The sequence below is a fragment of the Diabrotica undecimpunctata genome, chromosome 1 (genome assembly GCF_040954645.1).
Source record: "Diabrotica undecimpunctata isolate CICGRU chromosome 1, icDiaUnde3, whole genome shotgun sequence".
In the NCBI taxonomy this organism is placed as follows: domain Eukaryota; kingdom Metazoa; phylum Arthropoda; class Insecta; order Coleoptera; family Chrysomelidae; genus Diabrotica; species Diabrotica undecimpunctata.
The window spans coordinates 86,557,086-86,577,252 of NC_092803.1; the positions used below are offsets into that span (position 1 = coordinate 86,557,086).

Consider the following 20,167-nt stretch of genomic DNA (forward strand, 5'->3'; position numbering starts at 1 on the left):
AGCTGAACCAATGATCCCACATCACACATTTAAATACTGGGGAAGTATGTTTGTATATAAATATTAAATGCTAAATAAAAGGGTTGAAGAAAAATTGGGATCCTGGTCAACTGTCATCTTCATACTTTTAGAAACCATGACATTTTTAAATAATATGACGTGTTCTGTGAAACTAGAAACCACAAATTATTATAGTGATGACAACTTTAGCATGGTTCTGATTAATATTCGTTTTATAAGATATAAAACAGATAAATTATTTTTGTTTCTAGAGGAATTAGGATTTCCCATGATAGTTGCAGTTACCGAGCGCTGGCTTTAAGTTAACGAGCCTTTTTTTTTGTAGAAAAATATATTACTTGTGCTAAGTATGATATAGGATTTTTCATATAAAAATGCGTGCACGTCACAATTTATATAAAGTGATGTCACTTATATTTAAAATTTCCAGAACTTCAACCTAAAGATTTTCCTAACACAGCTAATAAGACGAAACCCATACGGAACTGCTCGATCTTTCATAGGCGTCAACATGGTATAATAATCAGAAAAATGTAATCATCATTATATTGGAAATTTTAGAATTATATTGATTAAATAACCAAAAACATTTGTTATTATTAATAATATAAATTGTATGATATAACTCTTTAAGTATACTTTACTTACTTTACTTAATCAATAGACCCATTTGTACCTTTCGGTGTTGGGCCTCTTTAAGTATAATATTCCACAAAATAATAATTTTAATTAAATATATTAGACAATTGTACGCAACTGATACGGGAATACTTCAAATTTTTTGACAGTTCAGCGTGTGGCAAAATTGTTTAAAGTGTTGTCCGCTTTTTAGACTAAGAATTTTGTTTGTTTTGATTTCTAACACAATTTGATCATAATATATTATATACTAATAAATTGTATTTATAAATACATATTAAATTTAGATTAATAGCTTTAAAAACTAATTATTGTTGTGTATTGTGATTGTGCTATGCCAAAACAACTAAATAGTCTGTAGAAAGCTGATAAGCTTTTATATAAGATAGATTATTTTGAACAAGAAATAATAGCGAGACGTTTTTACACTAATGCTCTAAAAGAGGTAAGTGTAAAATTTAGAATATATAATTTTGTATTAAAATGTTTTCTTATGTATTTTAGTGTGTTGCAGTAGTCTTAAAACGAAATGTATTTACTGTTATATAATAGTTTGACAAATAGTTGACATTTTAAAAATTCCTCACTTACTAACTATTCTGATGTTTTGGCAACGCTGTGGACTTCTGACGTTTTAAATCTTGAATGACCTGCACGCATTTTTATATGAAAAATACTATAGTCCAAGTTCAGCTCATAGTGGCACCCTAATTCTTTCTACAAACAATTTCTCTCCTATAACAAAATATGATTTAATATTGAATGAATCCTTTTTTGAGTTTTCATTGGTTTATAACAAGAATCTTAATCTATATATTTTTTGCATTTATAGATCACCTGATTCTTCCACGAAAATATTTTTTCAGAGCTTGTTAAATTTGTTAGACGATCTGCCCAATAAAAACCGAAAGATTCTATGCGGTGACTTGAATATTAATTACGCTGTTGCTTGTGCTACCCAATTATCCTTGATCAATATATTCGAATCGTATGATTTCACAATGCACGTTAATTCTCCTGCAAGAATTACTAAAACAACATCTACCATAATTGATTATATTGTCTCAGATTTCTCACCCCTTGATGTACGTTCTACAATTATTAATGCAGCACTCTCTGACCATGAAGCAGTATATACGAAGTTTAACACTCTTCACAAACAATCCTCGAAAACCCAACGTTTAGGTAGGATTTTTCCGCTCAGAACTTTCGTAAATTAAAAAAATTGTGCTTGACTTCTTGGTGGCTTGTGCTTGGTGACCCTCTGTGGACGTGGACTATAATTTCAGTGATTTTTTAGATAAGCTTGTCTGTATTTTCAATAAGGCATTTCCTTTAATTACAATTAAGTCAAAATATCACAAACCCTAGACAACCAAATGTATCCGCATATCAGCTAAGAATATGCGTTCACTAATGTACATCAAGAAATTTACTACCAACGTCTGTGTCACTGAATATATCTCCAAGTACAGAGGAACCTATCTAAAACTTATCAAAACAGCTAAAAAAATGTACTATCAAAATCGTCTGGAAGCTCTAAAAATGTTGCAAGGGAAATTTGGTCCATAATAAACGATCTTCGAAATAAAACTTAACACAGCTCAAACATTTTCTCTTCCAAACCCTGAAAATCTCAATGAATACTTCGTCAATGTGAGAAAAATATAACATTAACTATTTTGCCACAACTATTTCCTATCTCCCCAATTCAAAAAAGGTCTCGAGTTTATTATTTATAAGACCAGTTAATAAATCTGAACTGACCCAAACAATCAGTAGTATCAAAAACAAATCTTCCTGTAGTTCTGATGGACTATCCATAAATATTTTCTAAAATCTCCCAAATAATGTGTTGGAAGTCCTGGCCTCACTTATTAACAATTCCTTTGAAAAATGTATACTTTTCGAGTGCCTAAATACAGCCAATATTATTCCTCTTCATAAGGGTGTGAGAAATCTAATGTCTGCAACTGTAGAGAATATTATAAAAGCCCGACTTATGTCCTTTCTCGCTGAAAACAACATTTTATCACAAAGTCAGTTCGGCTTTTTATCTAATAAACGTAGCAGCGATACTATGTTTTCTGTACTACATGAGGTCTATCAAGCACTAAACAATAATCTTTATACTGCTACTGTTTTTTGTGACTATGCCAAAGCTTTTGATTGTGTAAAGTAAGACATTTTGATAAAAAAACTAAATTTCTACGGAATTCGACTTATTTCTTTGAATTGGTTCCAATCTTACTTGAAGAATAGGAAACAACTAGTTAGAGCAAATGATACTAACTCTAGTCACAAAAGAATTGTATGTAGAGTACCACAAGGTTCAGTACTGGGTCCTCTACTTTTCCTTATCTTTATAAATGACATCACTAACTTAAAAATCGATGGAAAAATTTTTCTTTTTGCTGATGATACCAGTAATACCTGGAGGAACTCTAATGTTGGAGAGGATATATTTATTACCAAACTTTCTACATTTTAGAGAAGCGTAGTTGAACACCTAATTGGTTCTAAATATTTATTAAGGACCACTGAAACAATAAAACACTTAAGACGTATTCTTCCTTCGATTTATTTATAAGTGAACTTAAGGACTGATTCTACATTGATAATTATCGCAATTCTGTTAATACTAAAAAGAGTTATACAAATATCATTAGCTTTACAGTTCTAGGAGGCAGTAACAAATATACAGAGTACTGAGAGAAACAAAACTGTTTACGGTACGCTTTAACAGAAAATACCGGTTCCCGTTAGCGCATATGTGATTCACGCACTTTTCTACAACACACCCGGTCCTTACCTGCCGAGAGGCAGATTCGCACTGTCCTTGCCCTAACTTTTATAACGCGGGGTGTAGAGAGATTATGAGGGAGGGAGCCGGTCGCACACACATTAACACGATAGCTGACGATCTGAGCGCACAAGTTGATAAAATAACTATATTACGATTACAATATTATAAATAGGTTGTTTTTACAACATCTAATATTGTAACTCTTCATGCATTTATAACTTATGATCTACTTAAAATAAAAACCTGGTCAGACTCTAATTTACTCTCTTTTAATGTAAGACAGTAGCATTATCCTATAAAGGAGCTCTTCAACCGTTGCTTCTTAATAATAGCCAGATCAGTATCGTTGATTCTGTAAAATTTCTTGGTATTTTTATAGACAGCAACCTTAAATGGTCCCTTTATATCGATTTGTTAAGTAAGAAACTAGCCTCAGCCTGCTATGCAATAAGATCTGTTTCGAAGGAAATTAATTTAGCATCTTCCAAAATAACATACTTTTCTTTGTTCGAGTCTCATCTTCGATATGGCCTTCCTTTTTGGGGTTCTAGTGCAGCTGCCCTATCTGATGTTATTTTTAAATTACAAAAAGGAGCCATACGGTATCTTTTAGCCTCAGTAGAATAACACATTGCAGAAACTACTTCAAAAATCACGGGATTTTAACTCCTTCTTTCCCTCTTTATATATTCTAGAAACTGTTTGCTTAATTCGTAAACACCTACATGTTTTCCAGCAAGAGCTAATCATGACTACTCACTAGAAATTCAAGATTTGATGTGTATTTGCCGATCCCGTCTACTGAGTTAGTAAAGAAATCTATACTATATTCGGCAAAAAAAATTATACAACCATCTCCCTTTGCAATTTAAATCTACTTCTTTCCTTAAGTTCCGTAAATTGACAAAAGCCTATCTATCTGAAAGACCATATTATTCAGTGGCAGAGTTTCTTAGCGAATAACTAAGAAATTACAGTACGTTTAGTTACAAGCAACAAAGTATTTTTATATATTTTTGGGTATCACATGCAGCAGCTTAAACGTATTTGTTCGTAAGGTTTTATTATGCAATTTGTAATTTAGTGAAATTTTGCAATGGATTGTATATTTTATTTTGTGATATTGACGATTTATGTAGTTTTAGTAAATTTTAATTGGTATTGGTTATTTTTTGGCTTTTTGTAAGCTTTTTCCATAAAATTGTACAATTTTCAGTGACAATAAAGCATATTTCTATTCTATTCTTGGCCGTTGTTCTTCGCCTCTTGGCAAGTTATGCTGAGTGTGATCCAGGATGTCAGTAGATTTTTTAATTATAAGCTTTCTGCTAATACCTGATATAACTTATATTTGGCAGTAGTATATCCAAGGCAACCTTATAGCAATAGTAAGTTCTTCCGAAGCTGTCTTATTGTACTGAAACTTCTATTGCAAGACCCTGAGGTGACGTTGAGACCTTTGGGATAGAAACACAGTCCACAAATATCTGACTATCTGCTTGTTCAATTTATATTTTTATGTGTAGAGAGGAGAAGAGTCACTAATTTCTGAGTCGTCTTTTTTTGTTCATTGGCATTTACTTAATTAAAATCTAATTGGTTCACATTCCTACTCTCTAGTATTGTTTGTAATGAATTTTCATTTGCTTTTGATATATTTTTAAATCATGTGGATCTTATCTTCAAATGATCCTTCTAATTCTTAACAAAATTTAAATATTTTCTTAACCTTTGTTATCATACAGGAAACAACTGTTGAGTCACAAAATAAAACAAGCTTAATAACAGAATATTACCCAATCAATACACTTACTGTGTTATTATTGAAACAAATAATATATGAATCACAAGTTTAATTTGTTTATCAATATTTGTCACATATTTTGTTCTCTTTTTATATCATTAAATGCTGATAAAGAAAGTAAATATTTACTTATTCATAGTGTGGTTACTGTTCGGACCTTGAGATGAAGTCAAAAAAGAATGAGTAAATTTTTGTTTTTGATTATAGCCAATTTAGTGATTAATACTCATTCCTGTGTGTATTCTCTTGCCATTCTATTATTACACTTCTTTGAAATCAATTGTATTCAAACACGAACTTGTTTACAATACTTTAACAAAATGACAATTATAAACTTAAAAACTCAATACAACTGTTATCCTATATACATTTTCTGATGTTCCGAACTTCACTAGACATTTCAGGATTTTTCGATGTCATCTTGAATATTCTAGAATTTTAATACATCTTCTTTTTCATCAAGGGACTTCTTCTATGTAGGATAAATCTTACGGAACTTTCGTAACACTTCTCTCTCCTTTATAGTTTATTCGCCTCGAATAACTAGTCTATCAGGGACTGATTGAAGTCACCATGGTGGATCAGTTACATGGTATGAAGCTAAGCTCCCGATATGCACTACTTTGGGTTTACTTCTAGATGAAAATTGGATACGATAGATTAGATCGTTTATTTTCTGCAGGACGGTGTACTGGGTACTGTTCTCCGTTTCGTACAAAGTCATTTCTTACATGTGTGACTGTATAACCAGACTGAGAGAGAGAGAGAGAGAGAGAAAAATTGATTGTTTTTAAAATGAGTTTACATTTATAAAACACAACTTGGTATAGTACAAGAAGGCACAAGTTACATTAAAATACTAATTATAAAATTTCCATAATTTAAAAAAATATCAATTAGCGCAACTGTCCTCAAAACATTTCTCTATACTCTATACCAGGGGTGGCCAACCTTTTTAAGTCGAGTGCCAATATGAGAACAAAAAAAATTTGGCGTGCCACTAAAATTTTTCGACATACTAACATTAATAATATACGGTACAATATGTATTTCTTATGTAAATTCCACATTTTTCCGTTTAGTCAAGATAGTGGAGGTTTAAAAAATAACGTAATAAGTAAAACATAACAACAAACTTACTTTATTGTTAATAAAAATAAAATAAAAACGTTAAACAAAAAAACTTAAATATTTTCTTATTATCTAAAATTCAAATTATTAAACAGTTACTTATTTAATGTGGTATTTGAACTTGTATTTTTTTTTAATTAATTCATCTATATTGGGATTAATTTCGGAACTAGCCAACAGAATTAGATTTTTTAAATGCATGTCAGTTAATCGTGACCGATATTTTGATTTTATTATGTTCATAATAGAGAACATTTGCTCACAAACGTACGTTGAACCAAATCTACAACAATATCTTAGAGCTAACTCGTGTAAATTAGGAAAATTGTTTGCTGGTACAAATTTCCAAAATTCAATATAATTGGGATCAGTAACAGTTGAAATTATTTCCCTATATTTGGTTTTTAGTATAGTGTGGTTCTGTAAATCAATAATTTCGATCTGTATTTCAGCTGAGTAACAATTGATATCTTGCAGAGAAATAGAAAAAGGATTTATGAAAAGGTCAACATTCATTTTGTCTTTTTGAAAATCTTCAAACCGGGTATTGAATGAACCTAGCAAAATAGATATAAGGTTTTTAAATTTGTCATAATTTGGAGTTCTACTGACCTTGTTGGCTAATTCCTGCATTAATGTGAAATGTGTCAATCTCTGTTCTCCAAAATCGTTACAAAAAAGCATAAGTTTATTCACAAAAGAAGATATATGACCAACTAGAGTAGGAAAAATACAATTTTTTCCCTGTAATCTTAAATTTAATAAAATTAAATGTCTCATAATATCAGTGAGAAAAGCTAAATCCCAAAGCAAATCTTTATCATTAAGTAACGAGCACTCACTGGGTAGTTCATTGTTTTCTTGCAAATATTTTAAGACGCACTCCTTCAAGTTCCAAAACCTTTCGAGTGCATTTCCTTTGGAGAGCCAGCGCACACTGCAATGGAGAAGTAACTCTCCATCTTGCTCCGTTTCTTCCGCGAACAGTTCTCGAAATTGTCGTCGATTCAATGCCCGAGCTCGTATTTTGTTAATGCAGCGTGTTACAGGGTCAACAACAGATGACATGTTTAGGTCCTTGGCACAAAGAGCTTCCTGGTGAATAATACAATGGTACTTAAAAACTTTTCTTCCCAAATAGTTTTCCAGTAATGTAACAAACCCCTTTAGTCTACCAACCATGCAAGGAGCTCCATCTGTACAAACACTATCTAATTTTGACCATTCAACTTTGTTGACTTAGATTACGTTTTTAAGCTGTTGAAAAATGTCCTCTCCTGTTGTTGTGACTATTTGGCGCAAATCCAGAAGCTCTTCGGCATTTTCAAAATTATCATTGGTATAACGGACAAAAATGCTTAACTGCGCATTTTCTGTGTTGTCACAACTTTCATCCAACGCTAAAGAAAAGAATTTGCAGGATTTTAATCCACTTATAATTTGGGAAACAACATCCTGGTCCATATCATCTATACGGCGCATGACTGTATTTCGGGATAATGCAATATTATCGACCATATTTTTGATCTTTACATCTCCCACATTTTTAGCAAATATTGCCAGACTATTTTTAATTATCTCCTCTCCATCAGAGTAGGCTTTTTTCTTCCGGGCTAACAGCAGAGAAAGTTCATATGATGTTTTAACCATAGTTTCCATTTCATCACTTCTCTTCTGAAACAGTGACTGTTGGCTGGCTAGGGTTTTCTTTTTTTTTTCAATAAAGTCGGCTCGCAAATGTGAACCAATAGGATATTTGTTGCTGAAGTCCTTATGCAGTTGTTTATAATGTCGTTCCAGGTTAAATTTTTTCGGAACTGCTACAGACAATCCACATATCAAACAAACAGGCTTTGAAGTATTACGATTAGTAAATAAAAATTGTTCTTCCCAAGCAGGTTGAAAATCGCGAATTGCAATATCATCTTCGTATTTTCGTTTTGAAGTCGAAGGCTTACTCGTGGACATATCGAACAAATACTTTTAAAATATTAAAGAAACAATGCGCGATGACAAAATGTGCACATACAACGGGGCAGTTTAAAATAAACTAAGCAAGGGTAACGCAGTCCTATTGCACATTACGACAGCTAGGATCACGTGCACCAATCGCAGCAATATCGCTCGCCAGAGGATGCAATGATGCCGCATCTATCGTAACTTCCGTAAACCTACCAAGTTTCTTCTTATTATTTTTTGTTTTTCAAGTTTTAATTTTTTTGAAAGTGTTTTAATCCAATTGATTCTTGATTGCTCTTCGGAATACAAAAATATTGCTTGAGGATCTTATATCGAGTGGTAGGTGATTAAACACTTTCTTTCCAGTGTAAATAAATCCAATGATGATTTGGTGTAAATAAATGATTTTTTAATTAATATAGAAGAAGAAAGTGGAATAACATAATTTAGACGAGTGTTATAAGGGGAATCTGTCCGAATATCCCCTTTATGTTTTTTAAAAATTAAGCACGCTAATTCAAGGATATACATGCAAGGAAGTGTCAAGATACCATGTTTCCGGAACAGAGGCCTGCATGATGTACCAAACTTGACCTTGTATAAATATCTGAGTGCTGTCTTTTGTAGCATAAAATTTCTACTGAAATGATGAGGAGAACAGCTACTCCAAAAGGCAATACCACATCTCAAATTAGATTCAATCAGAACCACATAAACACTTTTTGCAATCTAGAAATCTAAATGGTGAGCAATTGATTTTACCGCAAAGCAACCCAATGATATCTTTTTGCTTAAAAATACAGTGTGTTGCCCAAATTTAAGTTTATTATCAATATAGAGACCTAAAAATTTGTTTACGGTGTCAGAACAAATGCCTTCATTACCCAGAGTGTGACAGTTATTTTGCCTACCACATAGGGTATTACTAATTACTATAGGGGGTTGAAAATTGGGACAGAAACTATTAGGGTGAAGATAGGGTAAGCAAAACAAACCGAAACGTTTGCGAACGGCTGCTCTTGGTTTGTTTGGAGAGCTGGGTCGTAGATAAATTATTACAAATGAAAAAATCTTTTTAAATGGAACTATGCATGGAGGTTAACCTTTTTAAAAACAAAACAAAAGGAATTTTAAATTTTTGGTTAGGTATGTACCAAATGTCAAGAAAATAAAGGCAGCTGTAATATGTTAATATTAAATTACTTATTACAATTTATTAACTTGTCATGAAAGCAATTTTTGATGGAAAATGTTTATTTTTACTTTTAAAAAATTTAACAAAGAAAAGTACCTATTTTCACTAAATGTTATATCTCCTTTTAAAGTTCTGGGGTTGAAACTGAATTCAAAACTCACTGCAAAACAACACAAATGCGTCTCACAAGCTGCAAAAATAGTCTGGAATGACAACAGGGACAAACAAAATGAGGATGGAAGCTGGGCACTGGATTATCTCGACGCAATCATGGAAACTTGGCTTTTAGAACACTCTAGCTTTTGCTTGGAACCATGTGGGTATCTTTTAAACTTGTTTGAAACGCCATCTTACAAATCTCTCAGATGAGACACAGCATGAAAACAAAACAGTGCTTACTCTGACAAAAATTGACACATTACATTCGAGTTTAATTCACTTTTTTATAAACAAATTTGCCGGTTTCTTCAGGCTACCCACGCCGCGTCTCCTCTCTTTAAAATCTCAAACCCAACTTGAATTTGACCTTGCCTCATTCTCTGTGTACCGGCTTCCTCCGTTTCCTCTCACCTCTCTACAAGTCAAAGGGGCTAGGCAATCGAAATTATTTTCAAACGACGCGCTCAGGATATCTAACCTTGATCATTCTTTAGCTTTGAAAATTGCAGAACTAAGACGTAAAATACGACCATATTTTTACTTCGCAGTTAAAATGGCAGCGGAATTTTTCTTCGATGTGTCCAGACGCTTACGTCACAATATAAACAGAAACTCAACGAAATTTTATATATAGCCCAGGGGTGTACCAAACAAATTTTATACATTAAATATTCGATGGTTATAAGGAATTTACACATGCTACAAGAGTAATAATGTTTAGATCACTCTTAAAAGAAATTAATTTGGTTTTTGAAAAATTAAATGTCAAATGATTAGCGTTGCACCCCTCAAAGATTTTTAGCATATCACTACTAATAATCTTGTTCAGTACCTTAGAGTCCTTGTTTTGTCATAAAATTGTGGTATCATCTACAAATATAGTAAACCGGCAATTAATGTCGAGGTTAGTTATGTCGTTAAAATATATCAAGAAAAAGATAGGACCCAAGACAGAGCCTTGAGGTACTCCCCAATTAATAAAGATATTACTAGAGTAGCGCTCATTGATTGATACAGACTGGCATTTGTCTTCCAAGTATGAACTGAACCACTTTAGAGTAGTGCCTCTAAAACCATATCTTTCTAGTTTATTAAGAAGTATTTTGTGATTGACACAATCAAAGGCTTTAGATAGATCACAGAAAACTGCGACCTGATTCTACTTTCTCTATGTAACATAGAGAAAGTAGAATATTTCCGTTCAGGTAACAGTTTTGTAATTTTGGAAAAAAATCCACTTCACACCTTTACTAATAAAACAAAAGCAATGGTTAAATTATTTAATGATACTATTACTAAATATAACAACAGAAAGTTAACTGTATCTAATCCTATAACACCTAGGTTATATGGACTTCCTAAAATCCATAAACACAATTGTCCCATAAGGCCTGTTGTAAGTTTCTGTAACACTCCAGTTTCTTTATTATCAGAGTTTATTTACAACACAATTCAGTCTATCACTAATTTTAAACCTAAGTTCTCCATTACGAATTCTTTAGATCTAATAGAACTTTTAAATAACATTAAAATAGAAGAGAGTTTTTATTTAGTTTCTTTTGATGTTTCCAATTTGTTTATTTCTGTACCAAGAGATGAAACATTACCTTTAGTACACAACCTTCTAAACAATCGCAACATATCAGCAAAAGACAAAGATGCCATCTTAACTATGCTTAAATTTTGTTTTGATCAGGACTTCCAAATTAATCAAAAAATATATAAACAACAGGTTTAGCGATGTCCCGATTATCACCTTTTTTAGCTTATATTTTCTTAGACAGCTTAGAACAGAAATTTGTTAACAACAACAACAAAATAGTTTTTTGGTCAAAATATGTTGATGATTGTATAGCTCTCATACAGGGAACTCAAGAAGATGCTTTACAGATTCTGAATGATCTTAATAACCTCCATCCTAACATCTCTTTTACACTGGAACCAGAATCTTACAATAAGTTGAACTTCTTGGATATGACTATCTCGTAAAAAAAATTCTCTAGGGTACAATATTTACAGAAAACCTACTCAAACAGATCATGTTATACATGGAACATCTAATCATCCAACCCAACATAAAATGACTGCTTTCAACAGTTACATTTATAGGCTAATCAAAATTTCCACTTTCTAATGATAAATTCAATTTAGAACTTAATACTCTCCAGCAAATTGCTTTCAATAATGGTTATGATCCCAACATTATCCATAAGCTTCTAACTAGAGCTAAACTTGAAATTGCAGAAAAGCTTGCTTATTCATCACAATGTTTGCTTCAACCCAATGCTACAAATAACATCAGATATTTCTACTTTACTTATATCAGCAAAATTTCCAAAAAATATCAAAACTTTTTACTTCTACAATTGAAGACATCAAAATTTCCTTTAAATCACAAAACACTTTAGGTTCCTTTTTAATCAACACCAAAGATAGGATGAACGCACTTGACAAACGTGGTATTTAAAATTAATTTAATTAATAAATTAAATTAATAATCTGATGATTGTGATGCCTCTTATGTAGGTTGAACCATTCGAAAGTTCTAGAATTAAAGAACATTTGAAAAGACCAAACTCTTCAAGTTTTGGTCAACATTTAATATCCAGTAAACACAATTTTAACATCAATACTGGTTCATCTATTTTACATGACATTAGTAGAAAGAAAAACTAGTTGGAGTTGGATTACATGGATGTCATTAGTAGAAAGAAAAACTATTTGGAGTTGGATTTATTGGAAGATTTGGAGATTACAAGGGAAACAAATGAAAACTCTCACTGTCTTAATACTCACATTAATTTAAATTGTACTAAATTTAAACCTATTTTTAAAAACTTTATTGCAGCTTCACCTCGTAGGGGACCCAGCTCGACTGTTTAGACTTCCTGCACTGAGTATACCCATTAAGAATTTATTAATTTCATATTTTGATTAATATTACTATTTTATTCTTCAATAATTTACAAAACTAGCTTGTTCAGGATCAATTGATCCATAGTTGGCGTTGATACACTCTCCATATCTCTTCGTAATTTAGATATACCATCTCCACAGTTGTATATTTCAACATCTCGCACTGTTGGTCAGTTGATATTTAATGCTTTGACATTTTAATTTTATGGTTCTCTTATTGACTGTGGGTTTAACTGAACTATTTGGATTATACCCCATTTATACACTCGGATTTCAATTTTGATTTTTAATTTTTAGTATTTTAATTTCATAGTTCGATTTCTTCTTTTCTACAGTATTGATAGTGTTCGGTAGACCTTTTTATTGTAGTCAACTACCCACTATCTAATAGATTTTTTAGTCTATTTCTTGTATTCATACTCAACGTCCATTTCAGTTGGCCATAAACTAACACCCTAATTATTACCGACAGGTTTGAGTGTGAGATCTGGATTATGCAATCTACAGAAAGTAATCTATATAATTTCATATTTCATCAGTTGATTTCCTATAGTAGTGTCAGTTGGACCTTTGGTCAATGCTCAGTTTCATAGAATTTTATCCTGCAGCCTTTATTATTGTGCTTTAATAAACGCCGTCCGTATTTAAATTAAATACAGACCAGAGGACTTTTATTTAAAGATCACTTATTTTGACATAACCTGACAAATTACGTGTAGAAAGAAAAAATACGTCCAACTTCACTTATATTTATATAGATATTTGATCAAATTTTTTGTATGTTTTGTTTTCTTTAATGATTATTGTTTTTAGTTTTATTATTATTTTTAGTTAATAAATCTTCATGATTATTAATGGTCCAATCTGCAACAAATGGTGAAGACATAGCTAATTTATTTATGAACTTCTTCCAAACTGTGTATTCACCAAATAACAACAACCTTTACATACCTATCCATCCATTAAATAGCAACTTTAGTACAAATATGTGTCCTAAAATTACCATGACCGATATATTAAATGATAAGCCAATAAGCTTACTGCTGGTCCAGATGGAGTGTCTAATGTTTTATTAAAAAAGTGTGTCTGTACCCTTGTAATACCACCTGTTATATTGTTGAATAGATCTCTGGAAACCTCTGTGTTTCCTTCTTCATGGAAAGAAAGTTATGTTGTTCCTATATTTAAAAATGGCCAGAAAGACAATATTGAAAATTATCGTAGCATTTGTATAAAATCTGCAATCCCCAAGCTCTTCGACAGTCTCATAGCAAAGCAACTTTCTTGGTTATGTAGAGGCTTAATATCTCAATCACCACATGGTTTTCATAGCAAAAAATCCACTGCCACAAACTTGGTTTGCTATCAATCTGATATATTATCTAACTAAGAGAAGATCGTAAACAGGTAGATGCAATATACACAGATTTTTCCAAATTAATTAATGTAGGCTTTCATGTCAGGTTTGTTGTATGGATTAAAAACTCTACATCTGGGAGAAGTCAAAGAGTCAAGACAGTATCACAGTCTGACAGTATCACAGTAACATCTGGAGTTCCTCAAGGAGGCCACATTTCTCCACTTCTTTTTAATATCTTTGTTAACGACATCACTTCCTGTTTCCTAAATAGCAAATGTCTAATGTTGGCAGATAAATTGAAATTTTGGAAAGTTATATATAGTTTAAAAGATCAAGCCTTGCTACAAAATGACTTAGACTGACTACAAAATTATTGCAACCAGAACAAACTCCACTTACATGTAAAAAAATGTTGTTTTATGAGTTTTACTCGTAAAGTCAATAGAATTGCAACAAGCTATACTATTAATAATCAACCACTGAATTATGTTTCTTTTATTCGGGATTTGGGTGTTATTTTCGATGAGAATCTTACATTCTGTGACCACATAAACTCTATTTCAATAAAGGCATCTAAACTTCTTGGTTTCGTTACTAGGAATTGCAAGTATTTCTTCATTAATTCAACAAGATTAGTGTATTGTTGCTTAGTTAGAGCTATTTTGGAATACTGTTCAATTATTTGGTCACCCTACTTTCAGAACAATACTGATACCATAGAAAGAGTCCAGCATACATTTTTGAGATATTGTGCTTACCACGTCCACACAACTATTGAAAATCATATTTATTCCCGTATCGAACAACAATTATCTTTACCCTCACTCAAGAACCGTCGTGATATGTCAGGAGCTATATTTATATATAAGATCATACATGGATTAATTATGTTCCCCCTCAAGCTCTACGTTACCACAATGTTTTCAATATTCCTTTCCACAGAACAATCTATGGTATTCACAACCCATTGGATAGATACATGTTCGCGATTTTGATATTTTCAATATAACTTTAACTCAATTAAAAAGATCTCTTGCTTTGTGATATGTATATTGGGATTGTTGAATTTTGTTCTTGTTATATTTTTAAGTCCCATTTTTTTTTTAACTTTTTAATATTGATTTTGTATTGATAAGTAATTTCAAGTTTTGAATCCTAAATGTGATATTGTATATTGTAATTTAAACTGTTAATGGGGTTATCCCGTGTATTAAATAAATAAAATAAAAAAAATTTTGTTTTTCATTATACCTATAATATTCGTATTTCTAACAACTCTATTTCTTCATTATTTGCGCCAGCTAAACTGACTATATCTAATGGTAATTACTATTTTAATGGGAATAAGCCAAAACTAAAGTTTAAAATAAGTTAATTGTTTCAATTTCCATTTTGGAAATCGTTCTCAAAATACAAACATTAATAAATTAAACAAATTTTGTTATTTGTTACTTGGTGAAAAATGCTTCTATTTGAATTTTACTGTCATCATGGCATTATCTTTTTAAAGAAGAATCACAAGCTCTATGATTTTTTCTTACGGGTATTCTCAAGTTAAAGTGGATTTCATGTAATCGAGTGAACTATGTTACAATAAAGTCGTCCCAGGAACGCAACTCAGAAATATTGGCAATATCATTTTAAAGTCGTCTACTTTAAAATGTATAATATATGTCTGAATTGTCAATATAAATGAGTCAGATAAAATAAAAGTATTAGAAGAATTTTTTATTAAATAATAAAATACAAAATTTTCCTTTTTCATTTTTTCAAAAAAAAGATATCGTTTGATGTAAATTAGTATTGGATAGGGACGAAATCCCCCTACATATGAATTCATATAAACATCCATTGTAGGTAGATGTTTCATGCTGTAATTCGTATACTTTGGTACTTTTTCCTATCTTCCATCCTATGTCTGTCGGTATGTTATATTTTAAGTTTCCATCATATTTGTTTCCTGACAAATATATTTTAAGAAATCATTTTAAATGTATTATCAACAGACCACTTGACATGACATCAGCACTGAGTTATTAGAAAATTCTTATCAGCTTTTTACATGTTATACTATCACAGCTATAATAATCCCGTGTAAACATGACAAATTTTTTGATAAGGAAAATATTTTTAGTTATACAGTGTGTCAATTTTAAAACAATGGTCTATATCTCACGAACAAAAGCTGATATCGAAAAATGCTTGAAACCGTTTCTAGGATAGTAAGGGGGAACTAAAAGGACATAAAACAGAACTCACCCCCATCAACCCCCTAGGCCCCACCCACCACAACCAAAAAAGTTTAAATTGCAAACCCCTACTTGTGATACATAATTTAAAAGACTATAAAAAATGTTATCCAATGGTATAAATAATAATTATACAGGGTGAAGCAATAATTGTGAAACTTTGGCTTAAATGGCAACTTTAATGAGGTTTTTGTTGATTCTATTGATGACCCTGTATAATTATTGTTTAATAATTATATTCATATATCAGATTCAATAATTTTTGGTTTATTTGAAAATTTTAAATCATTAGTTTTCATCATTTGTACGATCGGTACTGTCATTCAGCTGTAGTTGTCACGATGGTTTACAGTATACCCGAACTCGTGGAGATCATTTTCCTCCCAGAACGAGTGTTACTTACGAACAGCTCAAATATTTCATGAAAGGCATCCGGACAAAAATGTCACACACTGACAATAAAGTCACGTGTACGTCCGCGATTTAGTTGAAAAGTTTAGAGAAATGGAATCAGTGCAAAAAAGGGATACCCCAAGATTACTGAATGAAGCATCCCAAATTGAGGTTCGTGGAAATTGTGCAGTAGAGCCTACTGCATCAACACGTCAAATATCTGCTGACAGGACTTTCACATGAGTCGGTTAGAAAGGTGTTTGGCATAATTCATCCGTACAAAACACAAATTCTTCAAGATCTAGGCGGTGATGATCCAGACCGACGAATTAAGTTTTGTAATCCATGACAAAGAATTCGCGTTGAACTGAGAATGTTAAAAATATTTGTTTCACTGATGAATGTATTTTTATGCTTAATGGTAATGTAAATAAACAAAACTGTCGGTACTGGAGTGATGCGGACCCGCATCAATTCAGAGAAGGTCACACTCATTATCCTTCAAAACTGAATGTTTGGGCAGGAATATTAGGCGATGTTATAATTGTTCATATCAGGCAATTTAAGTGGAGACATTTATTTCGATATGCTGGAAAACACCATCGAAACTTTAATTGTGCATGAATTAGAGAACCAAAGGGACGATCAAGGCAAGCTAGGTCTAGACGAAGATTTGCTGCACTTCCAACAACATAGAGCACCTCCTCACTATACAGCTCCAGTTAGGCACTGGTTGGATACTAATTATCCGAACAAATGGATTGGAAGGAGAGGTCCTATTGAGTGGCCATCGAGGTCGCCAGACTTTTTTCGATGGGGTTACCTCAAGTCAGTTGTTAATAAAACTCGACCTGCGTCACTTGGGGAATTGCGAGAAAGATTTACTCAAGGATGTCGCGCTATTACTAGAACATTTGCCAAAGTTCGTGCAAAATTTGAAAATAGACTCTATTATTGTTTACAAAACAACGGAACCCACTTTGAACATTTACTTCCGAGGCGCGTCCCGAGGCGCAAAGGCTCGACACAAATTATAGTTATATATATATATATATATATATATATATATATATATATATATATAAAATAATCTCCATTATTTTTAATTTCATAGATGCCTCGACTTATTATCCTTCAGACGACTTCTAAATGATTTTTTGAAATTGTTTTTAATAAATATACTATTTACCAGTATATTAGAATGTCCTCAGGCTATTTTTTTAAATTATTGAATAGTTTGTAAGACGAAGAATGTGAGGGGTAGCTCTTTTAGGCAGCACACTCAGTAAAACTCAGGTTTAAAGTAAATAAAAATATATTCGAAATAATTAAATAACAAAATAAATAAGATTCTAGGTAATAATACAATAAAAATTAAATTGTCAATCCTGGCGACGAACGTCGCCAGATGAGTGTAACCTAGTATGAAAGGTGTGCCACTAAGGATAACAGACTTATAATAAAACTAATATGCGTAGCAATCATTTTATCAATTTCAAAATTTTAAAGTTTCCCCTCTAACTTTTTCAGCGTTTATGATGTAAAAATTTTGTTATCAGCATTTTATTCGTTGTTGAAAAACAATAAAATCTATGGTTTGTAGAAATCTGTGCCATCAAAAATAAACCCTAGGTAACACTGTTTTCGTTGCAGCCTTATGCGTGATTAATTTTGTAAAGATACATATTTTTTAAGCACACTATGGATATCATATGCACACCTTTAAAAATTAGCGTGATCATTAGTATTTGCATTATACAACAATATCCCAAAAAGCTAAATCGTATACTTAAACGCTGAAAAAACTATGGTAATAATAAAATTGTATTTGTCGAGGTTTTGATTTTTTTTTATGAGTGCACCAACTGCATCGGAAACCAAACAAAATAAGATAAAATAGAATATATATATATATATATATATATATATATATATATATATATATATATATATATATATATATATATATATATATATATATAGATTAAAATTTTCTAGCAAAAAGTTCGCTTTGCCAATAAAAGTTTAAGGAAGATAAGTGCCATACAAAATAATAATATAAAAAATTTAAATATAATATAATAAACCTTATACATTCTGCGGATTTTATTGTATACATAATATTATATATATATATATATATATATATATATATATATATATATATATATATATATAATATATATTGAATTTGAAATTTCCGCGGGAGCTATATGTGGTTTCAGTTGTTTTCCGGGTTTGACTCCGCGTTAAATATTTTTGGTTTTTAGAAAGAAAGAGTAAAATGTAGTGACATGTCTCGCAAATCAGAAAACCAAACAAAAAACGTATATCGATGGAAGGCAAACGTATATACGTATTTCTGACTATTGGTCGTCTTCAGTACGGTGCAGCCAAGTTAGAAAAGGAGCATGTCATGTTAACTTTATACTTATATATATATATATATATATATATATATATATATATATATATATATATATATATATATATATTTTATTTTTTATTTTTTAGTTTATTTCCTGACCGTGAATATTTAAATAGAAACTTTTTTATTTCCTGGGTTTGTCGGTCTGATGTAAATAAAACTATTTAACTTTGGCTTAAACGTTTCGACAAATTTGCCATTTTGCCGAAACTTCTGATTGAGGGTCTTTATTTACTTTAGGTTTAAATTTTGAAAAATATTTTCCAGATGTTTTTGATGATTTATGTCCAATATTAATATTTTGCAAATGTTTGCAAAGTACAATATTAGGCTACAGGCCTTGTAGCCTCCTGGCTTCTAAAAACTTGGTTATTTCCCTCCATTTTTCCGGTCCCTTGCTTTTTCTCTCCAATTTCTCACGCCTCTTTCTGACAAGCTCTTGCTTTACTGCTTCCAACCATTTCTTCTTTGGACGTCCTCTTCTTTTTTTTCCCCATTTCTCCCTCGTTCAGTATTGTTTTAACATTTCGATTCTCTGGTATTTGTATAATGTGACCAAGCCATTTAGCTCTTTGGGCTCGTATTTTTCTCGTAATTGCTGGTTTTCAATACATCCTCATTATTTCTTTATTCGTTTGTCTTCCTCAAATATTCTCTGCCGTCTTTATTCCTCCGAAGATTTTCTGATCACCTTTATTTCCCAGATCTCTACTTTCTTTTCTTCCTGTTGGTTCATAATCCGCCTTTCAATGGCATACATTATTGTGGGTCTGATTACTGTCACGTAGACTCGCAATTTAGCTGTTCTTGACACATTTTTTGCTTTCAATAATGAATTTACTGTTCCCTGCTATTGAAAATAGTCCTGTTTGTGCTTATATTTGATCTTCTTCGATTTGTTTTAATACTAGGTTGAATAAATTCGTTGATAGTGGATCCCCTTGTTTTAAACCTCTATTCTAACATACTTATTTGATCAGTAGTTGTTCTTCCTGATATGAAACCTCCCTGGTATTCTCCAATCACTTTGTTATCATATTTTATTTTGCAAGTATTTTATAGACTACTTCTAATAGTGCTATACCTCTATAGTTTTCGCACTCCGTT

At 31.6% G+C, this 20,167-nt stretch overlaps 1 protein-coding gene across 2 annotated transcripts in view; it reads left to right on the forward strand.

The window, feature by feature from the left end:
* Window positions 1-20,167, forward strand: part of LOC140451119 (NPC intracellular cholesterol transporter 1-like) — a 229,349-nt gene that overhangs the window by 11,874 nt on the left and 197,308 nt on the right. The gene's annotated exons all lie outside the window — the stretch shown is intronic.